This window comes from Rhododendron vialii, chromosome 8a, assembly GCF_030253575.1.
Source record: "Rhododendron vialii isolate Sample 1 chromosome 8a, ASM3025357v1".
NCBI classification, from domain to species: Eukaryota; Viridiplantae; Streptophyta; class Magnoliopsida; order Ericales; family Ericaceae; genus Rhododendron; species Rhododendron vialii.
The window spans coordinates 29525076-29542915 of record NC_080564.1 but is presented as its reverse complement, the minus strand read 5'-3'; positions in this window follow the sequence as shown (position 1 = coordinate 29542915).

The window sequence follows — 17840 nt, the reverse complement described above, 5'->3', positions numbered from 1 at the left end:
GACAAAGAGATGGTTGTTTTGTTTGCTTGCTTGCCTGCAATTAATTGTCTTTGGATTATGAGCTAGTGTGATCAAAGGTATAAATGAGTAGTAAGTAGGAAGGCCGATATGTTGGAAAATATTATAGGATATAATATTTTATTGGATATAATATTTTATTTTAAGTGAAAAATAAAAATTGGTTAATTTTGGAGTTGCATCTTTTCATTGACACTTGTTTGTCATGGACGAACGCGTCCTTCACGAATAGATGTACCTCTTTTTTTGGTGACTTTTTGTAGAGTTACGAGTTAGCCTATAAATATTATTTTCCTCATTCATTTTTAGAGGTTGATTTTTCCTTCATTTAAGTCCATTCATATGAGAGAGTTACAAACATAAGATGGTTCGCCAAGCCCTCCAATTGAAGTTCTGCCTTGGGGGATTCCGATCAAGTAATGCTGGGAGACAATCGTGCAATGCAAACCGTGAGCACCATAGTGGGAGCGAAATTTGTCTTAAGTACAAAGTGTCACACACAAACACTCGTCTTGATCAACAATTTATTTCCATCAATTTCTAGGTTTGAGTTCCGATTTTATTGCACTCATATAATTGGTTTCATCACAAAAAATAAACATATTTTTCCAACAATCTTAAGACAGATTTCGGTTTACTTTTTGTGTACATTATGATTTGAAGAACTGATACATGATGGACTTGATATATGGGTTCGGTGATAATCTGAACACGTACGCCATAAGTCTTCATGTCAAGTGGAATTACATGCTTGTGTTTGATTTCACACATCGTTCACGGCATAATTAGAATGTGATGCAATGAAGTCTTAGTTTTATGTTACTCCTACAGAACTAAGAATGTTGATGGTTTATTTTATGCACTGATGACATGAGACCATGGAGTTATGAACCATGGCCAGATTGTTTAATTTCTTCAAAACGGTTGTCTCGTTGCAATTAGCATATTAGTTGTCATCTAAATTGCCTAATGTGTTATGCTATATGGATATAATGTACTTACGCATAGATGAGAATAAATTATTCATAGCATGTTTGCATATATTTACCATTGTTTTAGACACCCCACACTTGTCGATGTCTCACGGTAATTGAATGCGTTCTGGTAGTGGGACTGTGGGCATAATGATCTACTGCATGCATTATTCGTGGTTTTGGTCAATATTGCATAAAATTGGAATTTGTCTCTTGCGCTGCCAATAAATCTTTGGTTTATTTTTAGTGGTGGCAGTAAGTGCAAGGCGAATCAAGTTGCGTCCTTTCAAAAGTGTAAGAAACGGTAACACTTGTTGGTTCTAATATTTCAAGCCTATTGAGTTCTGAAATGTACGAAAACCTGGCCAGTTTGGATTGCAAATACTTCTCCTAGTTGATGGAGTTTGAACTTACTTGTTTATATCTTTTTCCGCATGAAATCAGATGAAGGGTTTGATATTGTTAAACTTCCTGTATGTTTATCGTGATGTATGCCATGATAACGTGATTAGGACAATAATAGGAAGCACTGGTTTGTTCGCTTCCATTTTGACAGTTGACCATTGTTTTTTTTTCTTAAGAATAGGTATATTGCAAGCGACACATGTTTGTTAAATTAAAAGGTTGTGACTGATTATTTTGGACCATTGGGAACAGTACAGTACGTTCTATCGGCAAACGGTTTTAACCCTTGGAGTATGGGTGTTCAAGAAACTCCCAACCATTGCAGACGGCAACGGTGATGTTTGGAAAGTTTTGAACGGGCATAACCTTTTCATTTTGTCATTCTTTTCCTCCCTTGGTAGTTTGCGATCGACTTTTGGCTTAGACACTTTCATGGGTGAGATAAACTGATTCTTTTTATGTGATTTTATTATGAAGAGAATTCATACTAAAACTGATCGTTGGCGAAGAGTTGCAAACGGTCCTTGTAGCCCAAACAGTTGCATTTTTAATCGAAAGGCTTCTTTGAGGCAATGAATATTTTACTGTGAGGACATGTTTGTCATAGGCTCGTGAGGCCTGGTGAGTTCCTATTGGAAGACTTAATTTGTTGCATCTAGTTATAAGGGTTTGAAGAGGTGTGACTCTTTAAGATGTCACCTTGTTTTGCTTATGTGTGAAAAGGTGTGATCCTTGGGGTTAAACCAAAAGGGGTGACCTTTTGAATTTATGTCAAAAGACGTGACTCTTATATTCGAACTAAGAGATGTGATCGTTGCAGTTACACCAAGAGACATGACCTTTGGTGAATAAGTCACGCGACTATTAGTGCATAAGTCACATATCTTTTGACTTTCCACAGAGTCACTTGGGCCAAATTTATTGGAAATGCCAAATGTGTAAATTCATGTTTTAGATTCTTTGAATTGAAATTCAATTTCGATTGACCTAGTAGATTAGGTTGCTATGTTTGATTGGGCATGAAACTGAAAATGAAATATTAAGTTTCTTCGATCTTAAGCGGTTGGTAGTTATCAACAACTACGCTCCACATGATACTTTTTAAATAAAGTAGAATCGATTTATATGCTCTAAAGAGTATCTATTGATTGGCAAAGATATTTAGAATGTAAGGTGCAGTTAGCATAAAATCATCTCAATTTGAGTATAGAGTTACTCAATACTGGGTGAGGCACTCAATGTGGGGTTGTTTCTTGCTCCAGTGTCTTAGAACACGAGAGATGAAGAGAAGTTTAGACATTGTTTGTGTCATGTCATAAACTATGGAAATTATTTTGTTGAATTCTAAATTAATTTCAGAATTGTGGGGGAAATAATATTTATAATTTCCACAATATTTACGTGTTGCACTATTGGAGATATTCAACTATACTTAAAGAATAAAGTATGGTGATATAAGTATCCAATTTAAAGTTTTAGAATCCAAAGGTAGATTTAATTATACAATTGGAGTGCAACAATGATTTGGAAATTCTTATGCGTGTATAGCAAGGTCTACGATGCATCTGATCAATTCATTGTATTAGACAAAGAGGCTAATAAGCGGATAGCTATGCCATCTCTTAGAGGATGTTCCAACAGGGGTTCAATTCTATGCCAGAGTTATAATGTGATGGCCATCAGTTATTAGAAAGGCATACAAGACCATGTGTAACGGTAAGTCTTGATATCAAAGACATCGAACCGTTAAACATTTGTTCTCACTTAAGAATGAAACGTCAAAAAATTGTTACGGATCCGTTGAGTTTGGAGTTTTGACTCAAGAACAAATGATCATAGAGGGGAATGAGATTAAAGCCTACTAATTAAAAGTCTTTATAACGGCAACCCAACCTAGCTAATTGGAGATCCCAAGATCTAGGTTCAACGGGACAATCGAGTTGTATGAGACTTAGGAGTATCACTGAGGAGAAATCTCTCCAACTCATTCCTATGGTGAAACAGTGATGCCTGCAGCGTTTTAGGTTAAGTTTAACTTCTAATGATTCTTATACCTTGGTAAATCCAAGTGAGGTATAGCAGGATACCCTTAATAAGAGATCACCTATGTGAGTGTGAAGGGGCCGCTTCTGTGAGAATTTTATAAGGCTGAATTCTCTAAAGCACTCTCTGAAACCAGTCGGTGTTCCAAGGCCAAAATGAACACAACCGTAAAAACCAACTATGTTCGGAAAGATTCTGTGTGAATTCTATTGTCTTAGTTTACACAAAATGCTGAACAGTTCAAGACATCGCTTCCACTGGTTAGCAAGTAAATTTGATAGTCTTTCACAAGGGAAGGTTCAAAGCCAAAAGGTGCCTATCCTATGCAGGAAATTTCTACTTGTACTCTCTCTGTCGTTTGCATTGTTTTGCATTGGTTATCGGGTCAATTTCATTCATGTGAGGGATTGTTGGAAAATATTATAGGATATAATATTTTATTTTTTAAGTGTGAATGAAAATTGGTTTATTTTGGAGTTGCATCTTTTCATTGGCACTTGTTTGCCGTGGACGGACGCGTCCGTCACGAACAGATGTGCCTCTTTCTTTGGTGACTTTTCGTAGAGTTACGAGTTAGCCTATAAATATTATTTCCCTCATTCATTTTTAGATCGAGGTTGATTTTTTCTTCATTTAAGTCCATTCATATGAGAGAGTTACAAACATAAGATGGTTCGTCAGGCCCTCCAATTAAAGTGCTGTCTTGGAGGGATTCCGATCAAGTAGTGCTCGGAGACAGTCGTCCAATGCAAACCCTGAGCATCGTAGCGGGGGCGAAATCTATCTTAAGTACAGAGTGTCACACACAAACACTCGCCTTGATCAACAATTTATTTCCATCAATTTCTAGGTTGTGAGTTCCGATTTTATTGCACTCATATAATTAGTTTCATAACAAAAAGTAAACACATTTTTCCAACATGATATAACTAAGGAAACCAACACTAGCTATGAAAATCTTAGGCAATAGACTCGGAAGTTTAAGTTTTAGCCCAACCTAAGCTTAGGAGTGGTACGTTAGAAGTTGTTGGGTAGAATAGGTACTAGTTGACTAGCGACGTAAAATATATAGCATATCAATCTCTCAAATCGCTAGCCCTATCTTTTTGATGCGTGCGTGCTCCATAGCCATATATAGGTGTAGCTTAAAGTACAATTTGACATATCGAATGGCTAGCTGTTTGGGGGATGCTCGCTACCAAAGATAGACCGGCAAGTTGGAGCGCCTTATCTGCAAGCTCTCTGTGTGTGCTTTGCTTGGATCGCCGTTTGAAATGTCATTCTCAGTTATTCTTTGAGTGTCGCGCGTTCCTCTGTTGTGGTATATATCTATGCATGGAAGCAAGTGCTGGCTAGGAAGGATTATCGCTATTTTGCCTCTGGTTTAGGAGCTGAGTTGGGCAGTCCAGCATACGAAATTAAACGCAAGGGAGGGTGAAGCAACACAATTTATGAACTTTCTTTGAAAGCTGCAGTTTACTTCCTCTATGGGGAAAGGAATTTGTGGATTTTTCGGCGCAAATCTAGGGAGGTTGTTGCGGTGTCTTCATCAGTCCTTGAAGCCTATTTATTGAGAAATTTTTCGGCGCCGGGTGGGTATATTCCACGTGGCATATTCCGCGTGGTACCCGCTCCACACATCCGGGCCATTTAATATACTTTTAGATAGCTCGGATTGAAACTCTTTCTCTCCTCTCACCCCAATACTTTCTCTCTCATTTTTCTCTCTCCAAATCCGAGCCGTCCAAAAACACAATAGACAGCTCTAATGTGCCGAACGGACACCACGTGATAGCCACGCGGCATTGAAAATTTTTCCCTATTGAGGGCTAAGCATAGCTTAGTACCTGGTCCACTGTGAAGTTCACTGCCCCAAATAGAAGGCTTTGTGATGACTGAGTCCTTGATGCTAGAATCTTTGGGATTATCAATTGTTGGTAGTTTTTCCTTTCTGGTTGTTGCTTTTGCTAAGGTTATTAGCTTGGTTTTTTGTTACACAGTTTTTTTTTTTAAAAATCAAAAAGAAGGGTTTTATACATCTTTGAAATGGATTATAAAGATTCAATGGATCACAGGCACATCGATTGTTAAGGAGGATGTCCGGTTGTTTTTTTGGCTACTTGTGTTTTTCGGTGAAATAAATTTACTTACCAAAAAAACATACCAGTAAAATTAGACTTGATTGTTAATGAGGTTTTGACCTCTCGTTGGTTTGCTTTATAGAAGTTGTAACTTAACCAAAAAAATTTAGACTTGATTTATGCAATCAGATCCTACTTGGGGAACTAGGAGGCTTGGAGCACTCACACTATTACTACGATGGCGGTTGATTTGGTCGCCACCGGTGTTTGTGGCCGGCCCAGATTAGGGGTTGTTGATCCATGTTTATCTGTTCGAAAGACGGTGTTCGAGTGCCGGCCCCACTTGCAGATGAGAATCCTTTAGCCCCTAATCATTCCGATACTGTTTGGTCGAAAGATGGCGCCAAGGTGTTGACCCCACTTGCGGACCGTAGAAGATTAGGATTGTTTGGGCGTTATTGTAGTTGAGTTTTCAGCTGAGCTTGGGTGTTTGTTTGTTTGTTTGTTTTTTTTTTTTTTTTGAGTTTGAATCCAACCAAACTCCCCTTCCTCTTAACTTGATGTACGTTTGTCAAGCTTTTTTAATAAATTTTTGCCTATCAAAAAAAATATATGTGATTATGTGGTAAATAGTTAAAAGAATATGCTTAAATACATAGAATCAGGAACAGAAAAGTTGATGTACAAGTTAGTTTGTAACTTTCTTGTGCGGCAAAAATCGGATTCTCAGGGGAGTGATCCCACACGTTTCACTCCTTGCTTTGCATGACCCGAGTCACTCCCTGGCCTAATTTTTTTTAGGACTTTTGTTGCTAACCATGATTAAACTTGGTAGGACGTACAAATTAGAACCAATAAAAATCAGATTAATGTTGACTATCGTTTGGCGACTGTGAACAAATTCGGGCTTGGGTAGTTACGCGTCGACTTAATAGCAGAAGCAAAGTTGTGACGATATTTTTGTGATTGGAGGTCACGAGATTATTCGTATCAAACTTGGAAGTTCAGAATCAATTCTTATTGGTTAGTGGAAACCCTCCTCACCGATACTTTATCGTGAGAACCCACTTGGGAATAAAGTTTCAAATCGGTGGGTAAGTGGAAGTTGAAGCAATATATAAGTTAAGGCCGGCCAGTTACTGTATAACTTGAAGTTAACCTTTTGAGCCACATGGTTAGGCGAATAGTTAGCAGGTCAATTGGGTCGGGTCGTTACAGGAGATCAGTGATGTTTCTTGAATCACATGAGCAGCAATTTATGAGAAAATCTCAGAGTTGTGACGAACTTAATTTGTTTGCATAATAATTTTTTAATGTTTTGTCTTTCAGTGGATAGTCATGCAGGTGTTCAAAGTTTTTCATAAACATGTGTAGTGTTCTTCTTTTGATTCAGCATAAAGCCAAAAAAAAAAATATCAAAATTGGGTAGATGACTAAGAAAAAATTTCAGTGATTTGAAAATCACCTCTCAATTTTTTTTACAACAAAAATTGGCTAAAGTCAAAAAAATGAAACATTGATGTTGATTTGGACAAATAATCATATCAATATTTCTAGGTTTTATTCATTTTATAGATTATAGATTTCGAGTAAATAACCATATATGTTAGTCTTTTGGGAATAATACAGAATATAGATTATAATAGATAACTATATTTCGTTGCGATTATATAGAGTACTTAATTCACAAAGATAACATTATGTGTTAATTTTTCTGATATAATACATAGTACAGATTTAGACAAATAATCACATCTATTAATTTTATTGCGATTATAAAGAGTACAGATTTTGCAAAAATAACATTATCTATTCTGTTTTTGATATAATACAGAGTATGAATTTAAAAAGATAACCATATTTGCTGCAAGAAAATTGTAATATTTAATAATTAAAATGGAAGTAATTGATATTTGTTGTTAACTATTTTTTTTAGGGTTAATTAGGAACTAAATATAAGATGATCAAACTAGTTTTGAGTGCTTATATTAAAGAGAAGGAAAATAAAAAATGGTAGTTGCATGGAGAAAAACGTGTCAGTTATACGATGGGCGTGCACTGAACAATGTGGAGTGTGCATGATCAGTTCATGGGTAGAATTTATGTGTTTTGTGAATTTGGTGAAGATTTATGTGTTTTGTGAATTTGGTGAAGAAAATAGATTTGCACAACTAACGATATTTGTTCTTTTTTTGAAGATCCAAAGAATATATTTACACAAATAACGTTATCTGTTGCCTTATTTTAAAGAGAGAGAAAAATAGATTTGCACAGCTAATATTATTTGTTGTTTTTTTGAAGAGCCAAAGAATATATTTATACAAATAACGTTATCTGTTGCCTTATTTTAAAGAGAAAATAAATAAATTTGCATAGTTAACGCTATTTGTTCTTTTTTTTGAAAGATCCAAAGAATATATTTACACAAATAACGTTATCTGTTGCCTTATTTTAAAGGAAAAAATAGATTTGCACAGTTAACGTTATTTGTTCTTTTTTTTGTGGAAGATTCAAAGAATATATTTACACAAATAATGTTATTTGTTGCCTTATTTTAAAGAGAAAAAATTTGTTCTTTTTTTTTTGGAAGATCCAAAGAACATATTTACACAAATAACGTTATCTATTGCCTTATTTTAAAGGAAAAAATAGATTTGCACAGCTAACGTTATTTGTTCTTTTTTTTGGAAGATTCAAAGAATATATTTACACAAATAATGTTATTTGTTGCCTTATTTTAAAGAGAGAAAAAATTAATCTTTTTTTTTTGAAAGATCCAAAGAATATATTTACACAAATAACGTTATCTGTTGCCTTATTTTAAAGAGGAAAAAAAATAGATTTGCACAGCTAACGTTATTTGTTCTTTTTTTGGATGATCTAAAGAATATATTTATACAAATAACGTTATCTATTGCCTTATATTAGAGAAAAAAAATAGCTCGATTTGCATAGCTAATGTTATTTGTTCCTTTTTTGGAAGATGCAAAGAAAATATTTACACAAATAACTTTATCTGTTACCTTATTTTAGAAAAATAAAAGAATAAATTGACAGAGTTAACATCATCTAGCATTTTTTTAGAAGATATAGATGATTGATAAATACATATAAGAATATCAGTGTGCTTTGGGTATCACACATATAATGGTGTGTGTATCTTTGTGTTATTAAGATGACAAAGTAGCGCATTTAATATTATTTGTTTAATTTGTCTTACTTTTTTTTTCTTTTGCATTTTTCTTATTAGAAAGGTACACATATAATTGATTTATAGATATGACTATTTCCATTATCTTTTTGGAACACAACAAATGTAAGAGAAAAAAAAGAGTTACTGGAGATATTTTTCTCCCAAAGTAAACCTTGGAAAGGAAACTCAAATGAAGAGAGAGAGTCAACTACCGAGAACAAATAATCATCTCTTTCCCCATCTCTATGTGAGTAGGTTTTTGTAGAAATGTAGTAAGTCATCACTGACCCATCTTCCCCATCTCTATACTCAAACGCACGTCTGTCAAGTACATTGGTAAATGGTAATTGTGTCCCACCACTATCACATTTTCTTCCCGAGCAAAATGCCATCTCTGGTGACAAAAATAAAGGAAGAACATTGAATTCGAGTAAAACAAATGAAAGCTGTAAAGTACCACTGATTCTAGTCATATTCTATATCCCAAAACCCACCACCACACTTTCGTTAGCGCCGGTGGTTGCGAATTCATTCCCATCTCCGATCCACACCCCATACCCGCCCCTGCCACGAGCCCCTCCGAGTCCCCATCTCCGGCGCCTAGCATCCCCTCGCCGCCGGTGCCACCCAAAAAAAAAATTCAGTCAACTAATGGATCAACTTAACTCGGCAATTGCTAAGAGCCACCACCGCCGATCACCCTACTTTCCGGCGAGTTTCTACTCCACGCCTGCTACACCCACGGACATGGCGCTGGGAAATTACCGGCGTCGATTGCCAGAGGTTGTTGCTGGAGATGGCGTGAAGAAAATCACAGAGTTCTCAATCGTTGGAGGTTGTAGGCGATCACGAGAGAGAAGTGACATTTGGGGGTTGACGGAACGGTTTTGGGATTTGCCCTCTCCGTGTTTGTTTTAGAATGGGGGTATTTTTGGAAGGCGGGGGAAAATGTCCTGGAGCCTGGTTGAAATTTTTTGATGTCCTAATTACATCATTAAACCCTATAGTATGTCCCTCTGGCCAAAGCTCTCATGAAACATTTTGTTATGAAATATTTTTCTTTTTTGTAATAGCGTAAAAAAGAACATAATGGGATAGTAAAAATCAAGATAAATCCATTGAAAGAAAAAACCCAATGCAAAATTATTTAACTAAGGGATTCTTTTCAAATTTCATAATATTATCTGTATTATATTCTAAAATAATATTTTTTATTTCCCCAAATATATTTTGATTATTCAATCAAAGAGAAATAATTAAGGTGAGAAATATATTAGGCATGAGTTTGTCTTTGCGAAATCAAAAATAAAATGTAAAATTTTTAAAACAGTCCCTCTAGTTTGCATTTTGTCTCAATTTCGTCCCTCTACGAGTGAAATGTCAATTTTGCCCCAGAGTTCCGTTAGTTCTAATAACACTGTCAGTGAGAGGGACCAAATTGAGACAAAATATAAACTACATGATTAAAAATGACACAATTAATACTAGAGGGACGAAATTGAAATTGCATGCAAACTAGAGGGATTATTTCTGAAAGTAACCCTATTGATAATTGTCTTCCTAACAGAGGCACACATAAGACGTACGGAAAATGTTATATAAATGGCATCAATCGTGGATGGTACATAGGTGGTGGTAGATTATGTAAGAAGAATAACATAAATATACGGAAACTATTCCAAGAAAACTTCAAAAAAACAGATGGCCAAAAACTGGAGATCGAAGGAAAGTTTAATTCCGAGAGAAGCACAAACTAAGGAAAGTTTTATGCAGATTAGTGCTTTAATCATCTAACCTGTTCTCTGTTCTCTTCACAGGAACTTTTGTTAGTAGATTTTTTGGATCTTACGAAGATTTCAATGCAGTGGGATTCTGAAGATAGCTTCCCGGCCCCTAATATTGATATGGCTAACAGTGGAATATACCTTGCAAATGATAGTGCAACGTATATTTTTTCAAGAGTACATAAATAAATAAAATGGCTTTTTTTTTCAATGAGTACATATAAGTAAATATAATGGGAATTCAAGATTGTCCAACAATTGTAACCAGTTTTACATAGGAAATGATCCGCATATGGTGTTCTTGGCTAAACACAAGTACGTACATTCGAATTCACATGTTGAATTCAGATGAGATGGAGTAGGTCTATGTTTGGCTCAGTTCCTGCACAGTACGTTGTTCATAGTGTTGAACAATTTTGCTGGGCTTTAGCATGAAGTTACTGGTTTTTTCAAACAGCTAGCCATGGTGCCTGTATTTTTAGCTGAATCTAATTGAAGCCACGACTGTAGTTCATTGTATATGAAGGTTTATATATATTCACTGTACGTATTCTAACCACAATGCAGACAAAATTGACCAAACCTTTATAAATGCTTTTGGCTCATTTTTACTGCAGTGAAGATATACATATAAACATGACTACAAATTGCTTCTCAATAAAGTCATGCTAATATTAAAACTGAGGTGCAGTGTTGTCTTTATATTCGCTACTTGCCCTTGCAAATTTGACTTCATTTTTTCAACTATGCATGTCTTCATGGTTTTGTGCCATATATTTGTAAGCACAATATATCCTTAAATACTTGTTTATACATGGCCAAATAACCATTAGCATAGCTTAATCATGAGTCAACGAATAGAACGAATTTTTCAGGGTGCCACAAACACCTCACAATACAAAACCACTTTTTAAAGAGTAATTCATAATGACGCTCTTAATTAAAAAGAACGATATTGGAAGAAGCATATAGTTCTAGCTAATTAACGTACGTTTGAAATATTGTCCGCCAAGGTCCATCATAACTCAAAAGTTTTTACTTTCCCGTTTTTCCAGAGTTTCAAACAACAATGTCTTCAGTTCTAAACAAACCAAGGTTATCTGTTTTGGCCATCAGGAATTTTAATCCTCCAAAATCTGATAACCCAAAGGTTTCCTAAGACACATAGATCGTAAAAAGCCTAAGCATAATCACACACAAATTTACAGCATTCAGAACATGTAGCCCAAACATAATTGCAATGTACAAAACATTGCACGCCAGTGCTTATCATACTAGGCCTGTCAATGGACCGGATCCGATTTGGATCCAATAAGACCCAAATCCGATCGGAATCCGAAAAGACTCGAATCTGATAGTGGTAATCCGGATTCGAATCAGAAAAATGAGAATCCGACCCGAAAATCCGAATCCGATCCAAAAACTTTTTTACTTCAAAAATTTTAGCAAAAAAATATATATATATTTCAAAAATATACAATTTTTTTTCCAAAAAAAAATTCCCGAAAAAAATAAAAAAAAATAAAAATACAACTTCTTAAACATTTTTTTTTCAAAATAAAAATTTTACTGCTTTTTTAAAATAAAAAATAAAAAATTTTAAAAAATAAAGTTCGGATTCGGATCGATAACGGATTTAATCCGATCCGAATCCGATCCGATCCGGATTCGGATTAGGATTATCGGATCGACATTATCGAATTCGGATCCGGATTCAAATTGGATCAGGTCCATTGACAGGCCTATATCATACAAATTGACGAACAAAGTAACCACACATTATAGCGCAACAAGATTTCACCACGGACACATTAATTTACAATATAAAAGTGCACCACACTGAAATAAAAAACCTAGGTCGTAAAAGCATCTCCAATCCCTGACTTCAAATTGGGAATGCCAATTTTTTTTTAAGGCTGATGTGGCATTTTGGCATCTCCTATTTGACATCAAAACCTCCTCCCCAACCTTTATGTCAAATTCTATTTATTTGACATCAAATTATCCATCTCCAACCCTTATGTCAAAATACAAATGGTCATTTTTTGATATTTGGCATGGAGGAGGGTGGCTGTCAAAGTTGACATGAGAAGGCTTGCCTTCAAATCCACGTGTATTTGGCATCAAGGAAGGCTGTTAGGTTGGATTGAATTTTGGTGTCAAATTTTACCGTTAAATGTCCAAGTAAGAATTGACATCTCCCATTGGAGATGCTTTTACTCTTAGAGCATCTCCAACCCTTGACATTAAATTGGGGATGTCAATTTTTTTTTGAAGGCTGATGTGGCATTTTGGCATCTCCAATTTGACATCAAAGCCTTCCTTTCCAACCCTTATGCCAAATTCTATGTATTTGACATCAAGCTATCCCTCTCCAACTCTTAAAGGAAAATAGAAAATTCAAACCGGCAAATGTTCAAAATTCAAACTGTCATTTTTGAAATTTGGCATGGAGGAGGGAGGTTGTCAAAGTTAGCATGAGAAGGCTTGCCTTCAAATCCAAGTAAGAATTGGCATCAAAGAAGGCTGTTGGGTTGGATTGAATTTTGGTATCAAATTTTACCGTTAACATGTCCACATAGGATTTGACATCTCCCGTTGGAGATGCTCTAAGTTCTCCACAATAACTTCAAAGCCATCCGTAAACCCTCTCTAGTCCATCTGCTTCCAAAACAAGCACCTGAACCATTTGTGGTTCCAGAAAGTTCACAACAACTACATCCCCATCAGATTTTACCAATGATACTGCTTCAACAAAGGATAGTGAAACCTATTTTGAATAACAGGAACAATCCACTGCCTTGATCCCATTACAAATACAATGTCACTGACATCGTTGTTCTTTAAAAGTACCCGGAATTGTTCAGCAAATACCTATGATACAATGATATAGTTAGAGCCATTGAACAGTCAAATAACCCAATCTTTCTGCTTAAACAAATTTTTGGGCAGCACAAACCTGATTAATAAAAGTTCCTTCTCTCCTGATATAGGCAAACTGAAACATGCATTCCTTGGTCGAAAAAACCGATGGCAAGCATGATGTCTGGAGACTATCTATATTAATCAGTCCAAAAACAAGAGGTAATTAGTAATGGCACTGTAGTTACCATCACAACAAACAATGGCAATTACTTCATGAGTATTGAATTTCACATTAGTGTTTTTCGGTGATATCTATTGAACACCCTCAACGCCAGTTGTTAAAAAAAATTAGTTTAACACATTAGTGTTTTTTGGTGATATATCACATTAGTTTTTTTTTTTTTTCATTCACGTTCGATGCATGCTAGCAGTATTCTCATTCTATTTACTAAAAGACATACATGTGGTGGAGAATGAGTTTAGAGTACCGCACCCTAACCTCATGACGGTGCTCCATGTGCGTAGAATAATTCTTCCTCAATGTACAAGGATCCAGAACATACAGATCACAATGAAACAAAGTGCAACTATGGCATAAACAACAGAGATGCTATAGGTACAGATATATTAGTACATACTCCGTGTACAAACCAGTTTTGAGCCCATTTTGAATCCCAAAAAATGATCCAAATCGCTTATTTTGTTTAAAGTATTTTGTTTTAGGTCCCTGCAAAAAAAGCTAAATCGGATATCGGTTGAGGCGTTTACGATGTAACCAACTTTGACCCAAAATTCAAGCTAGAATTCTGAAGCAAAGTTGGACTTATCGCAAACACCCGTAACAATATCCAATTTAGCTGATTTTTTACATGAACCCTAAATAAAATATTTTAAACAAAATGAGCGGATCGGATTATTTTTTTGAGATCCAAAACAGACCCAAAACAGATTTGTACACAATGATACAGATTTTTTATATGTACCTCTATCATTTCTAGATAAATAAAGGGGAAAAGCCTTTGAAAAGCTAGCTCTAATAACATGTTATAATTATGCTAATTCCCAAAAGTGAGCAAACTTCATGTGTCTTTTTGTGATGTACGTACCAATCTAACTTACCACGTTGATTTTGAAGTTCTATGTTTTTCGTTCTTAATTCCTCTTTATCAAAGCACCCACTGGAAAATGCATATGTTCAGTTTTTTTTTTTTTTGGGTGTTAAATAGTGCATATATTAGGTGATTTTGAAAATATTATTTAAAAGAGTTCATTGAGATCTATTAAGCAAAATTCAAATTGCATAAAAACAACATTACCAATTAAAATTTATAATTAATTTTTTATCTTGTTGAGATAGGACGAGAGAGAAAAGAATAGGGACGGGGAGATTTTTTTATTTTTTTTTGGGGGTAACTAGTGCATATGTTCAGTTGCAGAAAAAGAATGCGGCAATTGTAACAAGAAACAGAAGTGGGGAATAGTTTTTTGTGGAACCTGGTTTTGAAAACGGGCAAATTCTACCAACTGCCCTGTGGGCAGTCCGTGGTGCAACACACGTGCTGTTTTTCTTGGGCCTTTCCCAAACAAAAATGCTAGACACAGAACCACTCCTACACAGCGCAAAACGACGTCGTTTTGATAATTAAAAAAAAAAAACTCAGGTCGCGAACACAACCCCCCTTCCCCTTTTCCCTTCTCCCTTCTCGTTCAAAATACAGAACCATAAGCGAGGGAGGGGCTCCCACCACAACCCCAGCTACTCGATGGCGACCGCCAACCCCGGCTGCTCCCCCATCGCCAGCGACCGCCACCAGCACCGGCTTCTGGCACCCCGACTCTCTCTCTCTCTCTCTCTCTCTCTCTCTCTCTCTCTCTCTCTCTCTCTCTCTCTCTCTCTCTCTCTCTCTCCTTGTTTCAGATTGATAGATAAATTACCCCCACTATCTACTCCTCATCCTCATCAATTACAGGGTTTCAATTTGAGAAACCCTAAAATGTTGTGCTGCCAAACTAAAAAAAAAAACCTAATTCGGAAATTTTGAGAAACCCCTAATTCGAAATTTCTACCTTCTGGCCATGCTCCAAAAAAGTTGAAAAAAATGAAGTGTAGTTGACGTTGTTCCTGGTTAGTGTGGACGATGTGAAGCTTTTCCTTGGTTGTTTGCTGTATGGAATTCGTTTCTCCATTCCTTATCAGTGTGTACAAGTTTGTTTCTCTGTGTTCTTAAGTTTGAATAAGACAAAGATGTGCAGTTGGTTTAGGCGTTTCTATGTGTATGAGTCATGTAAGTCAAGTACTTATATAATATAATCTACTTGGTGTTTCAGGTATAAGTTTTCACTGAAACAAGCAATTAAACTAAAAAGATGCAATCGGCTCGTGTTTTGGAGCTTCGAGATCAACATTATTGTAGCACTGATCCGTTTCATCTATTAGTCACTAGCTTTATGGATTTAATCTAGACATGACGTGTTTTAAGAAATTTTGTTAATTCAAATCACCATATCTTTGACCTCATGATTGCTTCTGCATGAACCACAAAAAAAAAAGGCACCAAAACAATCTCTTGTGCTATGGCATGTACGTATAACTTGATCTACGTTATCCACCTCGTTGTAGCTATTGCATGATCTGAAAGTTTGTGCGGGCCTTCCTTAATCTTTCGGACTTTGGTATGGATGGTTTTGTTTCAAACTAAGTGATTTATGTACTTGGTCATTATCCATTCTTCTAGATGGGCATATTGATGGGCATATTGTTTCTTTGCGGTGGTAAGCATGCCTCATAATGTTACATACCACCAAAACTACTTTGCTTGCTTTGAATATTGTCTTATTCAATTAGTTCATGTACGCTGACACTTGAGTTATCTCATGCAAAAGGATCCAAAATAATGAGTGCATGAATAAAGAGAGCACTTCTGTGGAGGTGGAATCAATGAGTTTTCTGTGGAGGTGGAATCAATGAGTTATCTCACTCCCTCTGAGCTTCTTTTTCTTTTCTTTTTTTTCATATGGTGCAGTTCTATGAAGAACTGGTTCATGGGAAGGCTTCAGGTGTAAAATGTGGACAGTTAACCGATAAATCTCTGAATAAAAAGACTAAATTCACGTAGTCAAATTCTTCTAGTAGTGACAATGACGACGACGATGCTGGCAATGATAATGATAGTGAAACTGATGAGAAAGATAAACCAGAATCTCATGAAGATGGTGATGCAAATCTTGAAAGTTCCATAAATGCAGACTCAAATCCTCATAAATGTAGAAGCTGTCAACAGTTTAAGAACCAGATTGCCATGTTATCTGTTGACCATCTTTTATTTTTGATGGCTTGCTATTCTGTCTCCAATTTAAGTTAGTCGCATAATGCTCAACTTTGTAATGTTATTCTTTTCATTAATGTAGATGTTCCGTTGGTGGAGTTCAGGCGGAGTAAAAATATGGCGCGGCCAATGGAGAGAGCCATCTATTAAATCTAGAGGATGGGAAAAGAAATCATGTGATCATGCAACTGTAAAAGATAGCTCAGCTACTGCGAAAGTTAGCTATGGGACCAATAGCTTTGTAAAGACTAGTGGAGACTCGAAAAGACAGTGAAAGAGATTGAAGCCATTCAAGTGAATCAAAGGCCAAGGAAAATGATCAATTTGTTGTAGTTTGGAATATCAATATGTACTAAGTTTTGTAATATCAACTTGTAATATTGCGAAACCTAACTTCGTATGTAATTGTTATTTTGATGAGAATGGCCCGGCGTGGGTTTTAAATTTATTGTATTATGGTTTTCGTAGTGAAATGATAATTTGGCAATAGGTTTTGGCTATGAATGTGACTTGTGAATGGTGATTTAGAATGAGAAATGCCCGGCGTGGGCTTGTGCATAACTTCATGTTGTTTCTATTGTTGTTATTAATGTACCGACTGAGACGCAAGATGTCGGGCTAGGACCAAAAAATAGGGGAGACCATGCTGAAATTTTTCAAGAACCAAATACAGTAGCATGATAATGTCGAATAGAAGTGGTCCAAACTATCAATCTCATATTCTATAATAATAATAATATCATGATCTCAACATAAAACCGGAGCAACAAGAATACAGACAACCAATTTGACATTCTAACATGTCTATGTCCATTTCCATTAATCAAAAAGAATAAAGTAGAATGTATTTCATTAAAGAAGTCAACAAGAAACAAAAATCTCCAAACCATTTACCTCGTGAAAGGTCATTACATGCAAGGACACAAAAAGGGATACAGGACACAAAAGGGGACACAGACATAGGACACGATATAAAACAATACAAGCAAGTGAACTACTCTTCAACATTATCCGACACATTTATCATTTGCGTATAACTTTGTTGTCCTCCGCATCCTTGCCATTGACTTTCTAGCATACTTGGTTGTGGTCCTCCCCAATACTGACCTTGAGCTTTCAAAATACCTAATTGTCCTCCTCCCCAACCTTCA